The sequence below is a fragment of the Corvus moneduloides genome, chromosome 4 (assembly GCF_009650955.1).
Source record: "Corvus moneduloides isolate bCorMon1 chromosome 4, bCorMon1.pri, whole genome shotgun sequence".
Taxonomy (NCBI): domain Eukaryota; kingdom Metazoa; phylum Chordata; class Aves; order Passeriformes; family Corvidae; genus Corvus; species Corvus moneduloides.
The window spans coordinates 47,474,973-47,499,766 of NC_045479.1; the positions used below are offsets into that span (position 1 = coordinate 47,474,973).

The 24,794-nt window shown below is 35.4% G+C and overlaps 1 protein-coding gene across 3 annotated transcripts in view; it reads right to left on the minus strand.

Moving 5' to 3' along the window:
* IMMP2L (inner mitochondrial membrane peptidase subunit 2) overlaps nucleotides 1-24,794 on the minus strand; it is a 426,380-nt gene that overhangs the window by 60,605 nt on the left and 340,981 nt on the right. The window lies entirely within an intron of this gene.

Below are 24,794 nucleotides of genomic sequence, written 5' to 3' on the forward strand. Positions count from 1 at the left end.
TATGCTGTTAACAACTAGGAACAGGGAAAAATGAGCTTCACAGCATGACATAATAACTAAAATTACTCATTTCACATATGTGAATTATGGTCTTTTTAAAATACAGAGGAATATACTAGAAATTCTTCCTGCACTTTCTGCAAGTGCAATAAGACTCTATAAACACCAATTGTCATTTTGGAAATATTTGCATGACTTTTTTGGCTAACAGAGAGTGTCATAGGAAATCCTGGAACTTGGATCTACAGGGTTAAATTGCAAAGTATTATTTTTTGTGAGAAATGTGGTAGAGGGTAATTTGTTAATAAATTAAAATAAGAGGTAGCAAACTGTAAGAAACAGCTTTTTGTGATTTCAAATCTCCTGGTATGCACAGAAAGTTTAAAGCAGAATTTTCACTATTTACTGCAACTCTTGATCTTGTTTGTCTTGTCTACTTATGTATAACTGCAATGCATGTAGTTACCTATTTGCTGTTGTATTTTTAGTAATCATTGCATTACAATTCACACGACTACCTGTACAGAAATGCTGTGGCCTGATTTGGTACTCCAATTGTTCAGATCAGGAAATTTATTCTCGAGGAGCAGCAGAAATCCTGTTTTTTGTGCATGCTTTGGGTTTTTTCTATAGAGGACATGGGGGAAAGAATCGTAACCTCACCTTAATAGAAGTGCCATGGCACAGCCTATGTGTACTCCTTGACCTGCGTACTGGAAAGTAGTCCGTGACTCCATCATTAACTGTGACTGTAAGAATTTTTCAGGACTTTATATCATCTGCTTTCAAACAATGTGAAAAGGCTGCAACAATGACATTATCACCTTGTATAAAAACTCGGACCCTGAAGTCTTTCAGAATATCAGTGATGAATACATTTGCAGCTTTGTTTCTCATAAAAAGCACTAGTGAAGGGAAGTCCTGGTTGTTTTGAAATAGCTTGTAACTCTACATCCATGCACTTTTACAGCCTGTCATGTTTGCATATATTGATAGTGAAGAATGCCCAGAAGTTATTTCTCTAATATAATTATGAAACAAGAAGATTTATAGGATAAACTTGAAGTTCAAAATTTATGATGATATACGAATGTCAGCAATTAGAATATTCTGCTCCCTTTTCAATTTTGATCACAACTAATTAAAATTCAATATAAGGATATTTCTTGTGAATTTCTTCTAAGAGATAGTTTTCTGATTAAATATAGGACTGTATTTCCTAAAATTTATGTAGCAGTCAGACAAAATTCATATGATGTCACAGCAAATCAGTCTCAAAGTGCAGTGAAGGTAAGGACCCTTTCCTTTTCCAAAACCATACTGTGGAACATACCACGTTGCTTGAAAGGTAATGGTAAAGAACATAATGCCATATGAGTGTTTACAACAAACTATTAAAAATATAATCAATTCTTTTTCTTTCCAATGGAGGTTACTTTATAAACGTGCACTAAGAAGCCCCACATTCTCTGTAATTCTACAAAGATAAATTGTGGGATGTTTCTACAACTGGAAAAGGTCATTTAAAGAATTCCAGCTAAAATGTTAGTGCAAATGTCTGTACTATCTAATTATTGTGTGAACTCTGGAAAATATTTCCTTTTACAGTGCAAAAAAGGAAGCTACTGAGAGAAAGATTGGGCTTTATTTTTATAGACAAGGAACAAAGCTCAACCCAACATGCCGTACAAAAGATAAGCCTGATACTCTTATCACCTTGAATGAAATTGACACTTACCTAAAGGTTTTTTAGTATGTCTACAGGAATAGTATTTTTAACATTATTATTATTATTATTATTGTTTTTATTTTTTATTTGTGGGTTTCCTTACAGTTATTTTGGCTGACAAGAAAAGATCATTGCATTTTACCTAGACTGCTATGTATTTGTCACACCTTCCCCCCACCATATGCAAGAAAAGTTAGAAAAAGCTTTGTTCTTCATTTAGCAATAGTCACACAAAGATAAAACCATACATTTGGGGTGAATTTCACAAATGCCTCTAAATAGACCTTTTTCAACATATTTGTTGCTTTAAAAAAATCAAGTTTCCTATTTTAAGAGGACAGGGGCTCAGTACATTCCATAACCTATCTTACAGATATTTCCTTTGCCTCTTTTATTACTTTTGCTTATTAGAAAAGAGTATGAATGACTCAGTGAGGGAGTATAATAATTAGGATATAGTATAAAAGGGCAAGCAGAATCTGAAGGCACTCCACTTGTGCTTCCAATCACTGCAACTACTGACTGTTTCTCTTTGGCCACTAGATTAATTCATCTGTACAATTAACCTTATGTCACCCTCCATTACTTATCTTTCCCTCCTCTGTTCACCTATTTTGACTTCTTGCCTGTGCCTTGCTTTTCACATGCCCAGCTGTACTCAACACCCTTCTGTGTTAGTTATCCTCCTTCTGACATCTTTTGCTCACATTTCATTTTTCTATCTTTGAATTTCCATTTTTAAAATGTATGCATACAGTAAAAAAAAAAGACCTCGAAATAGGATGCAAGCTGCAATTTTATAGGCAGACTTAAAAAATTAGAATTGTTATAAAAGAAGATATAGTCAGACCATGTAATTGCAAGGCAGTATCGTTGCAGTATATTTCATTCTCCTATCCACCCTGCATGAACTTACACTGTCACAAATAAAATCGGACTGTCTGCTGTCCCTTTTTCACCTGAGAAGAGTCAATTTAGTGCTTTATAAATGCAAAAAATTAAAAATATAGGATTCCTGCCTTGAAGATCATACAGTGAGAAATAGAAAAGAACAAAAAAGAAAGCAGGATGAGGGGAAAGAGCAGGCATAGCAAGCATGAAACACACAGGCACAATATGAGAAATATTTTTTTGGCAACTGAATGGTACTGGTAGTACTTAGAAACAAGAACAAATGGGGGAGTAAATAAGACCAAGCTGGAAGTCTGCATTAGAGAGAGAAGGAAATGGATTTTGCAGGGCGATATTGATGGCGCTCTAAGTGTTTTATGAGTATGGACTATGAAGTTTAAAGAGGATTTTCTACAATAACATAACTCCCAATTGGACCAATTTTCTAAATTCATTCACATTCCTGTCAGTTTGACTGTGTTGGTCTCGATTAAAGCATTTTTTCATCAAAGCCTCCCCCACTTTACTGCCCCCTCAACACAAACCATGACCACTAAAAAAAAGGCTATGCATATTTCAAAAAACTAAATGGCATGGATGGATTAATATTTTAATTCAAGTTATGCTTGCCTTTTTTCAAGTTGTAACTTTGAACATAATAAATTCTATTTAAAGAACCAAAGGCTTTCATATTCTATATTTTGCCTCCTTTTTCATTATTTATTTTAAGTGTTTTTCTAAACACGAGAATGTTTATGGACCTAGCCAGTGGCCTGTCAAAAGCAGAGAATGAAACTAAGGTTGTACCCAGCTTACTCTGGTAAATTTTCAATCTAAACCAAAAAAGAATTCTTTTTTTCTTTGCCTATTGTAAACATTTGTGCCAAAACTTTCTTCACTTCGAATGAGAGATTCAGAGCACTGTAGAGTATTTACCCCAAGAAATATTTTTTGAGGCTGGCTCTAGGTGACAGTTGAATTACAGCAGTCTGGCCAGTGTATGTTACTGGGAGTGTTCACAAGACTAGAATTCAACAGGACTGATTCACTCGCCTCCTTTTGTGATATGATCATATTTATTTTCAGGAGTTCATTGATCATAAAGTGCCGACATATCATCACGTAAAACCAAAACAAATTGATTAGGCTACCTGCCAGCAAAGACTTTGCACTTCAAATCAATTTGGACACACAGCTAAAATTTCCTAAACTTGAGAAAGGCAAAATTGAACTACAGAAGCATGACTTTTGCATTTCTATCAAAGAAAGTTAATATTTCTGATAATATCCTTCAGAGAATTTCTTAATACTTTTTTTAACTTAGTAGCTCTTTAAGTTTTCATTGTGTTTACTTCATTACACCATATTGGGTTCAGTTCATTCAATTCATTCAGTGGTAACCTGGGCTGCATTAGACAAAGCACTGCCAGCATGTCACAGGAGGTGATCCTTTCCCTGTACTCAGCACCTGGAGACACACCTGGAGTGCTGGGCTCCGCCTCAGTACAGGACACACAGATGTACTGGAGTCCAAGGGAAGGCTATGAGGATAATTAAGAGATTTGAGAATCTCTCCTGTGAGGAAAGGGGAAGAGAGCTGGGACAGTTCAGCCTGGGGAAAGTTTTGTTCTGTTTTAAAAATCACATTATGCTTGCAATATGAAATACTGTCTCATGCTAATGAGAGCTATGGTGAAAATGGGGCCTTGCTGGATATAACTAGAAAAGTACAGCATAGCAAAATAGTTCCGCTAGAAATAAACTCCGTTTCAAATCTTGGTCTATCTTTGAAGCTGAAACAATAATGAGCTTATAATGAAACAGCAACATTCTTGCAGTATTCAGGGTTCCTATTGAGGCAGGACACTCTGAAGTTGCTATGCTAAATATTGCATCTCTTGACAGTAATGGTCCAAAGATTTTTCCTTTGAAGATCCCAGAATCAGAGAATGGCTGAGGTTGGAAGAGACCTCTGGAGGTCATCTGGTTCAATCCCCCTGCTCAAGCAGGGCCACCTAGAGCCAGCTTCAGAGGATCATGTCCAAACGGTTTTTTAATATCTCTGGGAATGGCAACTCCACAACCTCCCTGGTCAACCCTGTTTTCCCTCTGGAAGCACACCAACAAAGCTAGCAAATTCCAAGACCTAGTTTTTCTCTCCCATGTTAAATACTTTCCTCCCTGTTTTTAAGATGAAATATTCTATAAAACCTGGATATTGTTCCATCTTTCAGCAGAAATTCTTACTTCAGGTAGATGTAAATACGAGATAAATGTGAAGCAACACAGACCTCAGTAGGGCTGCAGAGAGTTTTTAGCAATAAAATTTCCGATTGTACTTTTGAGACCAAGTATTATACTATCACTAGATTGTATTTCATCTCTTCCTCAGCCATTTTTAACTCTGAAGTCTGTGCTAGAGATTCTACTTTTGTGATTTCTTAAAATATATCTCCAAGCTAATTTGATAAATAAATCCTCCTGTATTAAAGAATATATAGCACTGACTTCTTGTTTGCAACAGTGAATACAAGACATTCCTGGAGCAAAAAAATATTTTTAGAATAAAGAAAAGAAGAAAAAAGAGATAACCTATTTTATCTTACAATGGCAGATTTCCAAACAGTCATATATACCTGTACACACTTAGAAACATAAATTACAATTGATTCATGAATCCTTTGTCTTTTCATACTTCTTAGCACAGCAACAGAAACTCATAGATATTCTGGGTTCACTAATTTTGACTGTTCTGTTCCACAGAGTATAAAAACTTCCATTTAAGACAGCACTGTGGTTTGGCAGTCTGAGAAACTGAATGCTAAGACAGGCTACATCCCACAAATTAGCACAGTAAGGTGTATCACACTTGCTTATGGTTTCTTTGGTCTTGTTTTTGTCTTGCTCAGGCCTCACAAGTCATCAGACTCGCAGAATAAGATGCCTTGCACATATGGGCCCACAACAGACACATCCACACATTGCCACACACAGCAATATGTCCTGATTATGCCAAACTGTATCACAGGGGAGTGTTTAGGGCACTGGAGGCTGTCGGGGAATGTGCTACCACAAGACATATTCCCCAGCTGCAGTGCACTTTTGCTGCCATCCTTCTTCTCTGGTGTTATCCTCTGGTGAAAACTACAGGTAGATCCCATGCCTGGAGAAAATGTATGCATCTAACAGCTGGCTGGAGAAATCAGGAAGACTTTTAAGCTTCTCTTTGTGTTATGGTGTAATTTTAAGTAGAAGCAGTACTTACTTCCATTGGACTTTATTCAAGCTTATTGCAAATTCCAGTGTCATCTTTCTAAATACAAAGTTGCAAACTAATACCTGCTATTTGTGTGGAATACCTTGCCACCAGACAGTTCACAGAGTACAGTGTGTGTGAACAGGGTCAGTCTACTGCTTCTATTAGAGCTCTTCATCATGAACTACTGTACAAGGGTCAGACTACAAAAAATATAGCAATGTTTTCATAGCTCCCCATTCTGCTATAGATCTTCCTGCAGTAATCAGATATTTACTTTGTTACTATACACTGACAGGTAATTTAGAATTAGTATTGTACATCGAGGTAGCTGCTCAGCCATTTCAGCTTATGCTGAATTGGGCATGGTCTCAGGCAGTCATGATCAGACTCCTGCTAGCCCTGTCTTCTCTCCCCATCAAGAATCCAACACTTTTCCTCCTCCTACCTCCTCTCCTACCTCCTTCAATGTGGAATCACTATGTGAGTATTGCTTAGAAGCGAAAAGAAGGAGAGTAGAAGGCTTGGCTTAAATATCAGTAGGTCACAGCTGTTATCCATATATTTCAACAATCTTAATTAATAAAAATAATATTGTTTGCTGCTTGTTTACAAACATTTCTCACCATACTTAAAGCAAACACAGGGTGCATTAGCTTTTCCCACAGTCACTTGAAAACAGAGGAGCAATAACAGCACATGAAAGTACTCTGACAGTGGAAACAAATTTGAAAAGAAGAAGGTCTAACACCAGGTTATCAGGTCCATCTTAAATAAACAGTGAAACTTTGTTTAAAATTCAATACAAAATGTACAGAACATTTTGGCTTCTCTTGCACTTTGATATTTAGAATAAATTAAAGGTTCCTCTCATACACATTTCAGATGTAGCACATGCAAATATCAATTAAAATGGGAAAACCCTGTATTTTCATCTGTCTTACAAGTATTTCCTTCATAATCATCAGGAATCTTTCCTGCATAGTCTGAACTTAAATGATAGACAAGTCTTTAATGCACATAAGACATGTATATTAAAGTTTACTATGAAAGAGAAAATCATTAAAATCCCCAGGAAAGGGTCTGAGGGTGGCAGTCAATGACAAGTCCACAGTGTAACACTTGCAAAACAGCAAATCTCGTTCCTGTCTGTTTTAAAAATGGAATTGTGCATGACACACAGAAGCCAGTAATTTTCCTCTATGCAGCATTCATGAGGCTTCCCTCACAGAAGTGAACATGGTTACGTGTCATAAGAAAGAAGCACATCATTTGTGAAAGAAATATAGAGTAGATGACCATAAATGAGAATTTCTCCAGTAATTCTTTGATATAATAATTTTGAAGCAGAAATATATACCTACATTTCAATTTTTTAAAAGAGAACTACATATTTATTGAGAAGAAAAAAAATAGGAACTTACAAGAAATAAAATACCACAAATGGTAACACAAAAAATAACTTCAGCTCAAGGAAGTAATAAACTTTGACTCATGATAAATTCTATTTTGTAGTATTCAATTTTACCTGCATATTTTCTAAAAATACACATTATCCTCGTGGAGTTCAGTTTGAAAAGAATGACAAATAAAATTTAGAGAGCAAACAAGAATTTTTGTAGGGTCTTACAAAAATAGCAAATGAACTGTTTCACCTGGAAACTCACCATGAAACCCCAGAGTAAAAGTAAAACCCTACTACCACAGGACTATGCTAAAGGACTTGCTGTGGAACTCTCTGTCAATGAACTATACCCAAGATATTATGAATACTTGCCCATCTATAGCCCCAAAAGAATTGCAATTCAGGACATATAGAGAAATAAGTTATGATGTAGGTGTTAAATAGATTTTCATTGCTTTTCAAACCACTATTTCTTTACGCACATTGTCTTATCTTTGGATCAGTTGAATAGGGACTTGCTGGAGAAAACATTTCCACAATTAATCTTGTGTTTGTTTGGGCATAATTGCATGCCATGAAACACTCACTGAACATAATTAGCTCCTTTGCACTACTAATCCAAAACTTTTTTGTATGAAAATACTGACTTGCCAGATGGTAAGAAACGGCATGCTATCTCACCAACTGGGAAATCTGAGTTCAGGTTCACAGGCCACGGAACAACAATGATGAAAGGATACAGGCAGCCCCCAAGGGTAGAGAGGGAAGACTGCCAGGCTATTCCTAAACAAGATACGATTCTTGCCTCTCTCACAGTAAAATTTTTAACATAAGGAAGGCAGTTGGGTAGGAGACAAAAGTAAAGGCATCCAGTAAAAGAAGAGATCAGTCTAACTGCACTCAGCTCACAGAGGGGGTCATTAGAAGATTATCACAAGTTGCTTGTTCTTGTTTTTTTTCTTTTCTCCACTCTTGCTTTCCTCCCTTTGCTTCCCCCCATCCTCTGCCTGGTTAGCCTCTCTGGTGCTACTGTGGACAACAAAGAGAACATCTGCATGAAGAACTGTTCACCTAGATGTACAGAAAACAAAACAAAACACAAAAAAAATAAACAGAAAGATACAAATTGTCTACTAAACTAGCAGAGCTTAATAGAAGAGAATATGCACTGCATATTTGTCCATTAACAATTTTGTGTTATGGTTTTTAAACAAAAGGAGAACTCTGTGAGCCATTTCATTGTGCATCCTTGTAGCTGAGGTTCTGTGCAGTGCTTAAGGGAAGGCAGCTTTAGCTGAGGGAGATGAGAGAAGAAAACTATAATTGAAATTCAATGTATTTTTCCTGCAAACTAAAATTCCTAGCCTAAGCAGGACACTGAGCTTAAGATGTCTTAACTGCATTCTGCAGCCAGAAATCATAAAATCTAAATCAGGAGGGCTGAGTCATATTGAAATTTTCTCTGAAAATCCTTCTACCATTTTTATATTTCTGTAAGTTGCATGTTACTTTTTAAGGCAGGTAGAAATAAAACTGCTTCTTTAAGAAAGGTAAAAAAGCTCCAGAGGGAACAGAGAGGCCAGCTGCTTCTAAAGGGCAAGAGAGCTGGAAGCTGAGGAAGGCAGCACCTGGCTGAGGCGCCATGTTTAGGGTGCTCTGGGCCAGAAAGTGTAGAGGGAGTCAGCAAACCCAAAAGCATAAAAACCAGCATAAGATCTATATGTCTCTTCATTTGAACATAATTTTACTCCCAGAGGGAAAACAGCAAACATAGTATTCCAAGTCACTGCAAGTCCTTTGAAACAAATAGAAAATTAGATCTCAAAGGGTTTCTTATCGATACAATCCAAAAACCTAAGCTCAGAAAAACATGCAGTGCAATGAGCTGCAAAAATTCTGAACAGAAAGTCAGCATGGCTCCTGGCCCAGGCTAAACTGTAGTGTTCCCTTAGAGCTGATGAAGTCTGCACTGCTGTCTGCACAGATGCACCTTTGCAACCTGGCCTACAGGTGCACTGCATACGACTAGAATGGGCACCTGTCATAAGCCTGGGCCAAACTATGGCCTTCTTCTGTCTGTTTATTACATCCGTGGTGTTATCATCAGAAGAAAATAGCAACAATGCTACTAATAAAATACATATAAGGCCAATTTTCATTTTACCTATCACAAAACTCCAAAAACCTTGCGAGAGAACTAAGTTTTGCTAACAAACAGCAGTATTTAATCTGTTTTCCACACAGCGATACCATTTAACTCACTTCCACATTTAATCCTTTATCTTTTCCTACTATTTTTCATTCTATCACTGAAAATGTTTTTTCTCCAGCAAACCTGTGGTGAAGAAGAATGTAAATTTTGCAGTAGCAGCAGCAAGTAAATTAAAACATGGGAAGTTTTATGAATTAAATATGAAACTGGCTAATGCAATCAGTTCTGTGCTATTTACATTATTTATTTTATTAAATTAATATTACTGTAGCTCAGTTTCCAGGGTGGTAAGGTTTTCATATCAAAGACACAGTAGGACACTGTAAGAAAAATGGAAGAGAAGCTGATGGCTTTGGAGCTGAGCAGAGAGCATTAGAGATCTGGGAAAGGAGACTGCTTGGGGTTTGGGGATACACACATTTTGGAAATTTTGGTACTTTGATAAGCAGGATGATAGCTTACAGTGCTGACATTTAATCTGTGAGCACTGGGCTACAAGACTAACACCTAAATGGAGAAGCAATTCACACTTCCTCATGTCATGATTTAAGTCTTTCTGTGAACTAAGACATCACTGCAATGGTCATGTAGCATTCCATTTTGAAATCTCCTTTGATGTATTATCCCCAAGGGATACTGTAACAGATGGCTATTCAACAAACACGTAGTCTTCCAACCCATACGCCTTTATTCCCAGCTACACTTCAGAAATCAGTAAGGCAAAGTGTGAAAAAATGCTCTCAGTCCTACACCAGCAAGGGTTGTAAAATTCTTCTCCTGAATACAAATCCCTTTCTCGTTACTTTTAAAGCATTCTACTCAGTATATACTCATTGCTTTTTCAAGATGATCTTGCAGAGGATATTTTTTTTGTTCTTTGGAGATTGGTTGTTTATAAAAAAGCTAACTATCTAGGTTGGACTATCGATCCAACCACCCATCTATCCTTCTCCCCCTAATATACACTTTTTAAAATGCATTATATAGAAAATATTAAAGTCCCATTTCCTGTTAAATAATTGTTGCTAATAATTGTTTTTCATTTTTCTCATGAGGACTAATGGGACTACCACAGTATTTCTCCTTCCAAACAGGGAGGTCAGCTTCTTTAAGCAATTTTCAAGGAACTGTAATCAGAATAAAAGGTTTCCCAACTGGAAATAGACTGCCACAGAAATATTTAAAAAAAAATCCACTGTGGGGAATAAAAGCTCCAGAGTAGATGACCACAAATTGTTATATTTTTAATATGTAATATATATGAATGGACTAATTTCTAAAGAATAAGGGTGGCCAAAATAGTCAGAGCACTTGGACACTCCCCAGACGAATGTATCAATGATGTTAAGTTTTCTGGAATTATGGATAGCTATTTATGGAGATTTGGATAAATTTATCCCTATATACACTAATTTACTTCTTTTATGATTGATTAAACAGAAAGTTTCTTGAAGGGGACCATGATTTTCTTTATGTTTTCACAGCACATAGTACAGCAATGACATAAATGTATGTTGTTCAATCTCACAGAATTAAAAGTGGGTGGATAAAGAGATAGCTGGAAGATGTTTGCAAAGCATCACACTAAAACTATTTCAGATTTTCTTGAAAACGTCTTGAAAGCTGTCTAAAAAATCACAGATCAACTGTTTTATTAGATGGCAGCATATCCCAGTGGGGTATGTTGCTAAAGGAGCCAGGGGAGGTTTCTGTGGGATGGTTCTCTGGCTTCTGCTGCTGGGACCTTCAGTGAAATTTGTGCGGAGAACAGAGAATCTCTACCTTGTACAAACACTGATTGCCACTGTATTTAAATTTATGATTCTTCATTTGTTATAAAGTCATCTGTAACTAGTTGTTTTTATATCATTTATGCACTTTTATAATAATTCCTTAACAAAAAATAACAATAATTATTCAGCAAAAATAAACCATGTCCCAGATTAGAACTTTCCCTCAAAATAGCAACTAAGACTCTAATCAAGGAGGAGTGTCTCAACTGAGTGCTGAGAATATGGAAAATTATCAAACTTGAGACCAAAGGACATCTGATCTTTTAAAAGGTCTGCCCTTCAAAGAGTAAAGGGGAATCTGTCAGCTACAACTGACAAGCACAGGCTGAAAAAGCATCTGTGTACAGTAAAGAAATGAAGAGCACTTAAAAATTACTGAAAAATCCCAAGCATTTTGGCTGCTGTAGCACTAATAGTAAAAACCGACAAATTTTTACTAATAAATCCTTATCAGTTAAGAAGTAGCTGCTTCTGTATCCCAACATTAATATCAATCCCATGCCAAATGACAAGGAAGAACTAGGGGAATGAAAGTTAATTTTGAGTCTTTGTCTCAGCAGGGAGATCTGGGCACCTTCCAACCTACTATTCCAAGGCAAGTGTAAGACATGCAAAAGCCCATTCTTACAGCCATGGTGTATAGACCTCAAGGAAACTGCAACACTTCCACAGTGAACGACTGGGAGAATGGGAGTACTCAAATTCCAGCTACAACCTCAGCTCACAGCACAGCTTATAAAATACGGTAGAAGCCATGAATTAAAATTTTGTGATCCAAACTACACATTGGTATTAGAAATTATTCCTAATATCAGTTATTATAAGTTTTATAATGCATAGAAGATGTGTAGAGTTTATAAAAGAAGGCATCAACTTATTTCTTTGTTTCGTATTTTATTGTTCCCTAATTAAAAAAAAAAAAAAAAAAAAGATGCCATTTTTGCAAGGCTGAGCACAAAGCAACATATTTCGATTAGGCATCTGAATAGACAAGGCAAAGATTTTTTTCTCAGAGAAAAAGGAGCTCCCAAGGCAGAAATAAAGGCATAGCAGTACAGGGGGAGAAACAAAATCAAACAATGGAGTTGCACAACTGTGAAAAGCAGAAGTAGCTACAGCTCAGCGGCATGCAGCAAGAGCAGAGATGCTACAGAGAGCTTTGCACTGAACAATGAGGAACTCTGACTTGACAAAGGTAAAAAATACAGACAAGTGGACATCAAGACATCATTCTAAATGAAGTAGGTTTTGGTTATTATTTTGTAATATTTGTTAAACCACAGTAATGTTTTAACCAGACTCAGGATAAGATATTTTTCCTGATCTTTTACATTTGGTACTACAGGAAAGGTTAACCATGACTTAGACTGCAAACAATATTACCTGAATTAGTTCAGTTAAGTTTTGCAAGTTCAGAGCCCTGAATCTAGGAGGTAGGTCTATTAAAAAAAAAAAGTGAACCTAACCTTAAAAGTGCATCACATTTCCTCTGAAAAACAGAAATAAATACTTTCTGAGAATAAGTAGGAAAGCACTAATCTAGAAAAGAATCTAAAATTCCCTACTGTCTGTAAACTGTACTGAGTTTACTTGAAATGCAACAATGGCATTTTGCAGTTGTATGTGTCTGTAAATATCTACCTTTGCAAAACTTAACAGGAATGGATCTTCCCTACTTAATGCTAGAACAAGAACTGCTAGAAAATTTCCTGCATGTATGAACAGCTTGTCAGTGGAAAGGCTGGCAGTGTCATAGAGGTGGAATTCCTCCAATCATATGGGCCCTGTGTAACCTATATTAGTCACTGAGTGATTGTTCTAGGCACTTTTGGAGGATTATTCACCCAGCCATCTAAAATTCCTGTTTTTCAAAGGGATGAATCACCTTACAGAGGAGTCGTAGGTAAAAAAATGATCATAGATGATTAGTTGAACTCAGTGTGGCAGGCAAAGCAACATAGCATAGCCAAAGCAGAAGCATGTGACACCCACAAATTATAAAATATAAACCAACATATAATTATTATACTTTGTCTGCAAACCAAGAGAAATTCAACTAAAAAGTCTAACCAGCAACAGTATGTCTTTGGTGGCTGTAAGAATGTGTAGCCAGACACAGTGTCCATGCATTTCACATAAGCATGTGAGCAACATGACTACCAAAGGTGCAAACAGTGGACATCAGATACAGGAGATACCCCAGTGGTGCTATACAGAAAAAAAATGAGAGCAAAGGACTGCAAATAGGCAACCTGCTGAATACACAAGGAAGATGAATAGCAAAATCAAAACCAAGTATGATGGATTCTCCCTTTAGGGAGCAGGATAAGAAGTAAGACAAAATATTATTTAATTGCATGTAAGGACAATCACATTGAGAAATATGATTAAAACTAGTCCTAATATTTACTTGGAATAAAGTGTTGTGCAATATCATCTGAATTAAAATCCAGATTGCAATTAGAATAGAATAGAATAGAATAGAATATTTTAGTTGGAAGGGACCTACAACAACCATCTAGTCCTATTGCCTGACCACTTCAGGGCTGACCAAATGTTATTGAGAGGGTTGTACAAATGTCTCTTAAATACAGACAGATGTAACCCCCAAACAGCATAAAAACATCAAGCACAAGAAAGAAAGACGGAGAAGAAGGAAGAAAAGGGCACTATAAACACTAACAGTTTTATATACTTATTGCTGATGGTTAATAACATGTAAAATGAACTTCATCAGCATGAAGTGTGCTGTTAATGAATGAGTTTAGTAACATTTTTGCTTAAAGTTTGAAACTGTCCTGACGTGTCAGTCCTTAAAAAATATCACAACAATCTCCAGTTCCCTAAAAAATATCAACATATATACCTGTATGTAAATCTGGACACATATTAAGTTGCAGCAGTTCTTGACAGCAAAAGTTGCTACAAGCTTACCTTACTAAAAGATTTTATATTTTTTAATATCAATATATAACTTTGAGTATTCAAAAACTTTTAAAAGTCACAGTCTAAGATATGAGACCTTCCTTACATTTGTGATTTTTATACAGCAGCCAGATTAGATCAGTGTACAAGATTTCATTCTATGACAAAAGTCACCATAGAATCATAGAATATTTTCATTTGGAAGGTACCCACAAGGGTAACTTTCCTGACTCCATACAGGGCACGGCAAAGTTAAACCATATAAACCAAGAGCATTGTCCAAACGGCTGAACACCTAAAGGCTTGCAGCCATGGCCCCTTTTTCCTGGTTGTAGGTTCCAGCAACTGACCACCCTCTTATTGAAGATTCATTTCCTAATACCAAGTATGATTTTCACCTTATGCAGCTTTAAGCCATTCCCTCACATCCTTTATTTGTGTAAGAATAAGAATGTTTAGAAGTTTGCTAAATAGAATGGAGAAGATGACTGAAAGGTATACTTCTCCTTTGTAACCTCATATTACTGAAAGGTGAAAGCAAATCTGGGAAAAATTGGTTATCTGCAAACATTTCAAACCTAATTGAGTTTGCACAAATCTGAAAAACATCTCCAGGTATTCACACCGTCCTAGATTGTGGGAACCCAGAGTGCAGAGAATATTTCTCTGCCTGTTCTGAAGAATTTTACCCCCCGAACTATACTGGTTTTGACCTCCGCCCTTGGAAAAAACTGCCTACTCTTAGAGAAGAACTAGAAACTAAACTAGTGTAAATTAGGTGATAGAATACTATGTAAGATTGTCACAGGGTTAAAAATTTAGAGGTTTTGGGTTTGTTAATGTAATAAATTGATAAAAGCAAAAAACATCAAAATGGAGGATTGCTGCTCTCCAAACCTTCTTCTTCTTCTTCTTCTACTACTCCATATTCTGCAGTAAAAGTAGTTTGGGATGATTGGACAAAGAATTTCGCAGTCCCTGGCCGTGTTACTGAATAATTGGTAGAAAAGTAAAAAATATGTACCTTTTTAGTAACCATTGGTTGATTTACCTTTAAAAAGGCCAAGTAATCTTGATAATTGGGCTTTCTCCTGCATTCTCTGCTCTGTGCTATGTCTGGATCACACTAGTGACTCTTTTTCTCTGATAGACTTAATAAACAACTATCAAGAAGCAGCGAAGGCTGAGAGTCCCGTTTGTCTCTGGAACCCCTAGCAAGGACTTTAAAGATCTCTCCCACCAGGAGAGGCATAATTACGGCACAAACAGTGTCACTAGATAAAATGTCTTTTCTATCAGAACATTCTCATTCTTAGAGATAAATAGACGTAAATTAACAATATTGCAATAAAATTTAAAATACTGTTATATTTCTTTTAAAAATTTTAGAAGATAAACAAAAATCAAAAAGTTGAAATATAGTATTTTATATTTTTCTAAAATGTTGTGACTACTTATCTTCTAATAACAGATTTTTTGCAAAGCTGCATAATTTTTTTACCAAGCAACATTGCCTCTCATTTTCATTCTGCTAGGAAGCATACTTTTTAATTCTAAACTAAATTACAATAGCAAACATTTTCCAATATATGTAAATCCTGAATTATCATACTGTGCATTGTTAAATACTGTTTCAGTAGATCATGTAAAACTGCAGCACTGGCACCATAAACTTCTTCTATACTACTGAGATAAATAAATCTCTGGAGAAGGCAGAATATTCTTTCCTATCGCAGGAAATATGGAACTGTATTAAACTTCTAAACTGAGATTTGGTTTCAGAAAATGCTAAGTGCCTACTTTCACTATCAGCTAAGATAAAGGTTTAGTATGAATCATGTGCACTTTAAACAGTACTGACAAGAACAATGTATTATTAAGCACTGAACTCTGCCACAGCAAATAATATTTATCTGACAAAATATAACAAGTGACTGACATTTTCTATATTAATGTCATGTTTCATCATTTTAGAAAATGTATTTTCTTAATTCCTACAGAGTGCCCAAGGTGTTTGAAGCTTTAGCAGATGTATGAACATACACTCTCTGTTCATAACATCTCACAGACTGACTCACACTGGAAAATATAACACTCAGGGAATCAAATGTAAATGATACAATAAAGAGGAAATTTAAAAATAGTATAAATATATGTAGTGTGAAGTCATGATGTTAAGACAAAAAGTGATTATTCAGACAGAATTAAGTGGAATAAACTGAGAACCACAGGCAGTATTTGAAAGTTAGTCCACAGGCCCCCCCAAACTTCTAACAGACCATAGTGAATTCCTCATCTCAAGGTCTGAGTACTGCTATTTCCATTAGGAAGAATAAGAACTGTTTCTCAAGAGACAGTTAGACAACTGAAGTTGAGACTTTCTGTGGTTGAAGATATGAGACTGAAAACTGTGCTTCCATTTCAGCAGTGCATGAAGTTCACTGTAAAAAAAAAAAAAATACTTTCTTTTGTTACTGGAAAAAAAGAACAGGTGAAAAAAAGTGAAGGGAAGGAAACAGAAACACAGCGGAAAAAAAGTAAAAAGTGGATTAGGATTTTTCATAAATGCAGGTCTTGAGAGTGGGTCTTAGGTTCAAAATTCATCTGATTTCAATAAATATGATCTTTGGAAGATTCATGAACTGCAAGAATGATATATGCAGCATATTAGTGAAAGTTAGACCTTTTATTAAGTGTCATTTTGAAATTACAGACTTAAAGGCACATCTTATTTTATACCTCCATTATTTATAAAACCCTTTTGCACAATATTTTTTTGAAATAGCATATTTTGAGCTTTTGTTTATGCCTTCTCAAGCATTTTTAGTTTATCAATATTTTCTCCCCTACTACAAAAATAGCACATACACATTTTAGGTGCTTACCTTGGGACAGTCTATTAGCCTGCACTTGAAAACGAACACTGGGAATCTGACAAATGTGTCTAAACAACCAAAAGTGAAATCATTACATATAGAGATACCCATATATTTACTGCAAGATTAATGGGGAGGAAAGGTGCTAATTTGACAGTTGTCAAGTGTCAGCTCCACAAAAACGTAGAGAACATGCATTAGAAATGCCAAATCTATATGAAGCTTATACTTTCTAGAGCATATGGGAATTGCTACATCCAGTAATGAAAAATAATTCAATAGTTGCAGTGCTTTGCTTCTTTGTCTTCTCTGCAGAGACGCCTAAGAGCACAACATGGTGTTAGTTTTATATTTTTGATGATCTGGAATGTTTTATATAAACTCAGTTCAGAGAACAGAGATTATTTAACAAGAAAATATCTTCAGCATGAAACATCTTGCAGTCATATAATCTTTTACATCTTTTATATATGAGGAAAATGTTTCAAAACATGCTATGTCGCTCACATAGTTTTTTGATGGTTTTGTCAGTTTGCTTGTTTTCCCACAGTGAAATCCCTTGCACACATTTTCACCATCCTTTCAACGTACCTTCTTTTGTTAGACTATCTGAAAGGTCTGGCTTTGCGCTGTTACTAAATATGCAGTCCTGAAGGGCTGCTGCAACTGCCTACTCACACATTGCAGTAGCATTGAACTCAGTCAGGATGTTCCTTCAAGTGCTTTGAAATACCTTGAAATAGAGAACGTATTACGGAAAAGCAAACTCTTTTTTATTTTATCCATGTAAACAGAAATCTATAGTGTCTTCTGCTGTGAACTAACAAAAGGCTGCTGCATGACAGATGAAATGCAATTCAGGAGACCTACAAAGAGAGTAATCCTTTCAAATGCATCTAGTATTGTTCAGATGATCAAGAAAAAAAGTGGCCACGAGTACTCATACAGTTTATTTTAAAAAAAAAATTAGGATAAGACATTAAACTAGATGAGATTTTATGTGGCCTGAAAGACAGTTTTGTACTTAATACCAAACAATTCTGAAAACCTTACCCCAGTCCATGACTAAGTGTGAAAAAGTATCTACTAAGTGTGAAAAAGCATCTACTGATAGGACAAATTAGGAGTGAAAATATAAAAAAACCCATAATTAAACGGAAAAAAAAAGAAGACATAATTAAGCTGTAAAAAACATTTTAATGACAATTAAAATGTTTAACAAAAAAAAAAAAAGACATTTATCCTAAGAGGCTGGCTGTGCATTTTATTCAGGTAGCCTAATAAAAGTTGTTGCTATTGGCAATTGGTTTTCCTCTTTATATAACTGGATTAGCAATGCCACACTAAGTGTATTTTTGGTTAATTGCCCAGAACCCCAAGAGACTTTTCAGGTTATTGTTTCATGCTTCAAATTGTACGTATCTAGCAAATGTATTTACAAGTTGCTGGCTATTTTCAATTTTAGCCTGTAATACACAGAGGCTGTGAATTAAAATGAACAGATCAGAAACTACAAGCATTTGTCACATACACAACTGAGAGGAAGGTATTCCATCTATGGTATATAATCCTTTTTCTTGTGTTAAAGCATGAGATCAATTATGAGTTTTAGAACTAGCCCCAGGTACTGGGAGATGCTCCTCACTGGCAAAGTGCTACCTCTGACTATGGTGGTTGGAAAGACAGGTTAGTTCTTACTATACAAATGGAAAGATTAGCTCTCTTAAATGTATTTAGCATTTATGTTCCACAAAACAGCATCAGAATAACAGAGGAAGTCTTTAAATATGACACAGGAACAAGAGTCTTCTGGTGCATGATTCTATGACAAAGATATGATCTCTTTCTCCGCAAACTTTGCCAGCCCTGGACAGATGGAGCATGGCAGGGGCTGGAAGAAGGCGCTGCTGGGAGAGCCGTGTGTCGTCCCTTGCTGGGGACAGTCTGCGGCCATAAGTCTGCAGCACAGCATCAGCAGGAAAATCCTGCTGGGGGATGAAGTCCTGACATCACTGACCCTGGCAAAACTCCCAGAGACAAGATTTTTCCCAAGCTTTTAATATTATAACATACTGTACAAACCAGACACAAGTTAAAACCTAGCTTACAAACGGTTTGGGTTTTTTTTATTTGACTTAGGTAATAAAGCTATTGCAAATGTCCCAGACCTCAAGGAGGTATATAACTATTTTTAAAAGTGGAATGTATCTTTATATAGAATAGAAAAACGAACGCAAAATTCTCTAAGGGATTGCTTAATGTCATCACCGTGCTGTCACTGAAAGCCCTCTTAATACTTGAGCCTAATTTGCACTTTTACTGAAATTTCAAAATGAAGAAAAGATGATGTATCTTTTGTCCTGTTCCAAATCTAATGAAAAAAATATGTTATCCTTTGTTGCAGAGACGGCATGAAATCTAAAGCTACCTGTCCTTAATTCTATGTAACACTTATTCTACGAAAAGTTTAGTCTCCAGAAAGCTGGCACCATTCCATTTTAAAGATATAATTTAATTCTTTACTTCAAAATCTATAAGAAGCATCTCTCTATTAATTTTTTTTTTGTAGGAAACTTTGATAGATTTAGTCCCTTATGAATCTCATTTAAAAATACATGCATTTAAATGCCAATTGGGACTTTCTCTGGAGAGCTAGGAATAAAGGTTTTCAAGTAGAATTCAAAAAGAAGAATAAAGTTAATGTTTTTATTCCCAAGGTAACTGAATCTTTTCCAGATATTACTGGTATCTGCTACTATGTCTACTTGGGGTAAACAGAACTATTTCTCCTTAATTATATAGTTTACTTTTTAGAAAAAGTACCCAGGTATTCTGACCAGGAAAAAGACTCTGAAGAATAATCAAACCTCATTTTCATTCACTGTATCAATGCTTTGTTGAACCTAAAGGTGTTATACTATTAACTACTTTTTTTTCACTAGTCTTGGTGTCTGCAGCAAGACATGATCAAGAGCACAAGACCATAATGATCAGTAATAAAACTGTCACATGCAGCACCATATTATCAAGTCCCATTGAAAAAATGAATATAATTTGAAATAGACATTATACTGTTGTTGTTTACTAAGATCATTTAACATAGATATTTATCATTGAGTTGGAAGAATTTGTTCACTTAGGCTTTTTAGATTATAAGTGTACTAGTTCTTTAATTATGCGTAATGAACCATGTTCTTTAAATCTTGGATTCTGTAAATATGTTTGCTCTGACCTCACATATTTTGACCAAAAAAAGGCAAAACTTCAGATTCTAAATGCTAGAAGAAATTGCATGTCTTTCTTTCTGAGCTTACAAACAGGAGATACCTGGAGGCAAGATTACTCAAAGAATATCTGCACCTTTTTTTAACAATTACTTTATAACATACCATCTGTCTAGCCTATCTCCACTTTTCAGTCTCTGTAGAACTTATTACAGGAAAATATACAAATTTTAAAATTTTTTTGTACTTTCATTTTTTTCCTTTTGTTTTCAACATGTTTTGCAAGCCTCATTGAATAAGATAAGTGGATGTTCTGTTTTCCTGTATAACCCTAGGAATACAGTAGATTTCTCCAGTCTACCAAGAAACACAGATTTATGCTAGTAGGATAAAAGCTCACTGTAGAGGTTAAGTTTGGTTTCACAGGATTTGCATCTCAGGTTATAATTTCAAAGGCCCAGCGTGCTGTTAGGGACAGAGCTCTTTTTGATGGATAAACCCCAAATAACTTGAGACATAGTAACAGGGGTAAAACTAAGGTTACTATTCTGTTCTACTTCAGGTAGTGTGAGATTCACTAAAAAATTTGCAAGTCAGGGAGAATGTGAAGGCTCAGCTGGCAGTTGATAATTTTTTTTTCCTCTCTGTGAAGTCTACAGCTTTTTTCTATATATAAGCAATCTATTTGAATGTGATGAAGAACTAAGGTTTCACACACTTAAAGACAAGTGATAAATTGAAATGACATGGTTCTGTTGCTAGTTTACTGCTGAAGTCATCCAAATACCTTTTTAGGTTTTGTTACTGTCAAATTAATTTGTGTAAAGTGTGCCAGGAGAGAACACTAAAAGCAAACCAGGGAAGATAGATAACCCATTATAATCTTCTTTTTTAGTGCATGACTTACTTCGGGCTGCAGTACTTCCTGAAACTTCAAACTAAAATGTAGATGTAAAATAAGCCTTCCATACAAACCACACTGCATGTAAATGCAAATATAAATGATCAAGATGGTATCTTTAATATTTTTTTTTTAAGAATATAGTTCAAACTTGAGATGAATGCTACGACAGAAATACAAGGTTTTTTTCTACTGTTATGTGAGTTCCATCTTTTTCTATGCACATTGCAAAGTACACAGTTTAGAACAAATTTGCAAGGGAAGAGTGAATAAGGAAAGAGATATAAGCTTTATGATACGAGCTCTGTTTCTAACTTATGTACTAAAATCCATTTCTTGAACAAGGTTCCATTGTACAAACATACCTGTTTTGCACTGGTATGTGCACAACTAATGGGGCTAGTAGTGCACTTAGTAGGATAAGGAAAGAATGAACTGTATATTTGAAACAAATGCATTTACCACTGCTGCTTCTTGAAACTGAGATGCTGTGACAACAGAAAAGTACTTATGAAAGATTTACAGGAAAACTCTCTGAGAGAACCTAACAGTAGGAAGATGTACAACAGTTCTGAATGGGATCCAAAGTGAATAAAAGACATTTCTTCCTAACCCGCATCATTAAGTGTAAACATGAAGACTTTATTCCTTGTTAGCATTTTTCATCTTGTTCAATCTAAATATTTTTCATTTAAAAGCTAATTGCTTTGTAATACTATCAAACTCCTTAATTCAAAACACAATGGTTTCTTTGAAAATTAATGTGAACAAAAATTCACTCTGATATTACAAACATTTTAATAACTGTGAAGATTAGATTTACTCTCTACATGGCTCCACTCACTAAGTATAATCAAATCTTATATTAACTGTTTTGAATTGTGACCTTACGGCTTCATTGATGCACACAGAACTCTGAGGGTCTCCAAAATTCCTCTGACAATACATAAGACTTAACAGCATATTTGAGTACAGATATCATGAATATGAAGCATTTTCTTAATACCTGTGTTACAGGACTTAACAGAAAACAATATATATCTGAGTGAAAATGGATGTATGTTGAGCTTGTCAAAAGAGAGTGGTATATCTCTTCACAGCTTGAGGATACAGAGAACACAGCAGTTGCAGCAATGTCAGGGCCTTTGGGGGAGCACGAGTATTTTCACTTCAAAATGCATGTTCACTTTTTTACTGTTCAGTCTGGAAGAGTAACACCAGTATTTCTGACTTATCGTATGTGTGGAAACCCGCATTACCGGCATTTCAAAGAACAAATTTCAATTAGTGTCCCTTGGTTGTGACAGAATTATAAGAGTCTTGAAAAAAACCAGATCCTGGAATGCCTCTCTCTAACTGCTAAACTTGTAAAAAAACATCATCTGGTGTGCTCTTTCTACCTGCCAAAGCCTCTGAAATGTGAAGGTGATCATTACATTAGGGGGAGCCATAACCTGCCAAGGAGCAGTCTTGGAAAATTTTGTAGGCAGTCACTTCTTCTGATCCCTCTCCTTTTTCAGTGTATTACATCTTGTTTTGGTCATAGGCTTCCCCTGGCTTTCATTAGAGATAGTGTGCATATGGCCAAAATTCAATGTTGGATACCAGTTTCACATCTGTTACAGAGTAGTCCAGAGTCTGTTACTTTGGCATCTAAATGATACCAATCCTGCTTTTTAGTAAGTTGCAAATTAAACCTGAATTTTAATTTGCATAATATGAAAATATGTGAATATGATTGGGCATAATACAGAATTGAAAATACTAAACTGCTAAAAGAATAGGACTTTTAAACTCTGTTATTTCTTTTGTGCATTTTTAGTAGAAGGAAGCTCAGCTTTTGGCTTTAAAATTTCTGACTGGCTAAACTACAAAAGACCTGAGTCGTGCTAAGGTGATAAAAAAAAAAAAATTAGGAAGGTTTGTAGCTCTTTGCTTTCCTATCTTAGTTGTGGACCAAGTCAAAGCTATATTCTATAAATAATAACTCTGGCAGCATTGATTAAAGATTTTAATAATCTCTAACCCCTTTGCTTAAGTCCCCCTTCACATACATTAATCCAATGGCTGTAAAGCAGTCATCGTGAGGAAACATTTATTATGCTCCTAAGAAACACCATGGAGCGACTCATCCAGAAAGTACCTGATAATTCATTTTACCATCATAGAATACTGAAAGACTTTTTTTTCCTTATTAGTTTGACTGATGCTGCACAGATTTTTGTTACTAAAATTGCATTACTTCCACCAGAAGTGGAAGTATTATTTTGTGGAATTGTAGATTTGTCTTTTCTTTCTTTCTTCCTCATTCTTTCTAATTATTGATCAATTATTGATCAATGACCCATGCTTTAAAGTGCAAATTGTTCATCATCTTCAGATTTATATTTTTGCTTGGAAAGAAATACCAGATCTTGTCATCACATCATGTTAACTACTACTATGGTTTCTTTCTACGCTCATTTCAACAAGTGATATCTCACAAATATGAGGCATACAAGTTAACAACCCACAAAGCTTGTAATCTGGTCTCCCAGCTTCAAGAAGATATATTGCATGGAAGAAGAGACAGCATTGGTATAAGCACTAATACAAACATATTTCAGAACAGCATCCTTAACTTTATATCGGGATAGATTATCTGGGGGAAAAATGACATTTTGCAATTAGAGAATGTGATATTGAGTAACAGATCATGCAGCTTCCAGGCATTTTTATCAAGGTTCACAATCAAAGCATTACATGGGACTTGTCCTCATGACCACAGAGAGCTGATGATCACATGATAGGAGATTTCTGTTTTGCATCAAATGCAATTAAACATATTTTCAATAATTCCATCAGGACATACACTATAGCTACATAAATGATGCATATGTGAAAGAGGGATCTGTATATACTAACTACAGAGGAACTACCATGGAGTTATTGTTACTTCATGCTGCTACTAATACCAGTTTTCCTATTAGACACAACTCTTTTCTAAATCTCCAGATTCACAAGAGAAGAACTAAAACTGTGCTGGTTCCTGAATCTGACACTGAGTTGCAGTAGCTGTTAATTAATATCTAAACAAAATATCAAAGCCTAATAAATGCTAATCTGCAGTGCCCAAATCCTCAGACCAAGTAAATTAAAAGAGCTATACCCAACTTTAATTAAGTAACATTATCTCAAATAGCAATCAAGGGAAGAGGAATATATTTATGATTTGTTTTGCAAACGTATTTACTACTGTGTTAGTAGGCATTATTCCTCTCACCAAATGTAACATTCTATGGGATTTACCCCTCAAGAATTATTCTTACTTGTCTCTCCTGCAGTGAAAGAGAGAACAAATAACTTTAAAATTCTGCTATCAATCTGAAAGTTTCTCTGACAGGACCATGATTATGTTCATCATAAAAATATTTCTATACTTTAATAGTTTGAAATTTTTAAAAAATAAAAAATAAATCTGGCCATTACAATTGTATTTTTCAAAAAAAGCCTACACAGTTTGGAAAATGCTTTGATTGCTTGGATAACAATCAGGAATTAAATTATTTAATAGCAAAAGTTCTGCTTCATTAAAAATTTAAT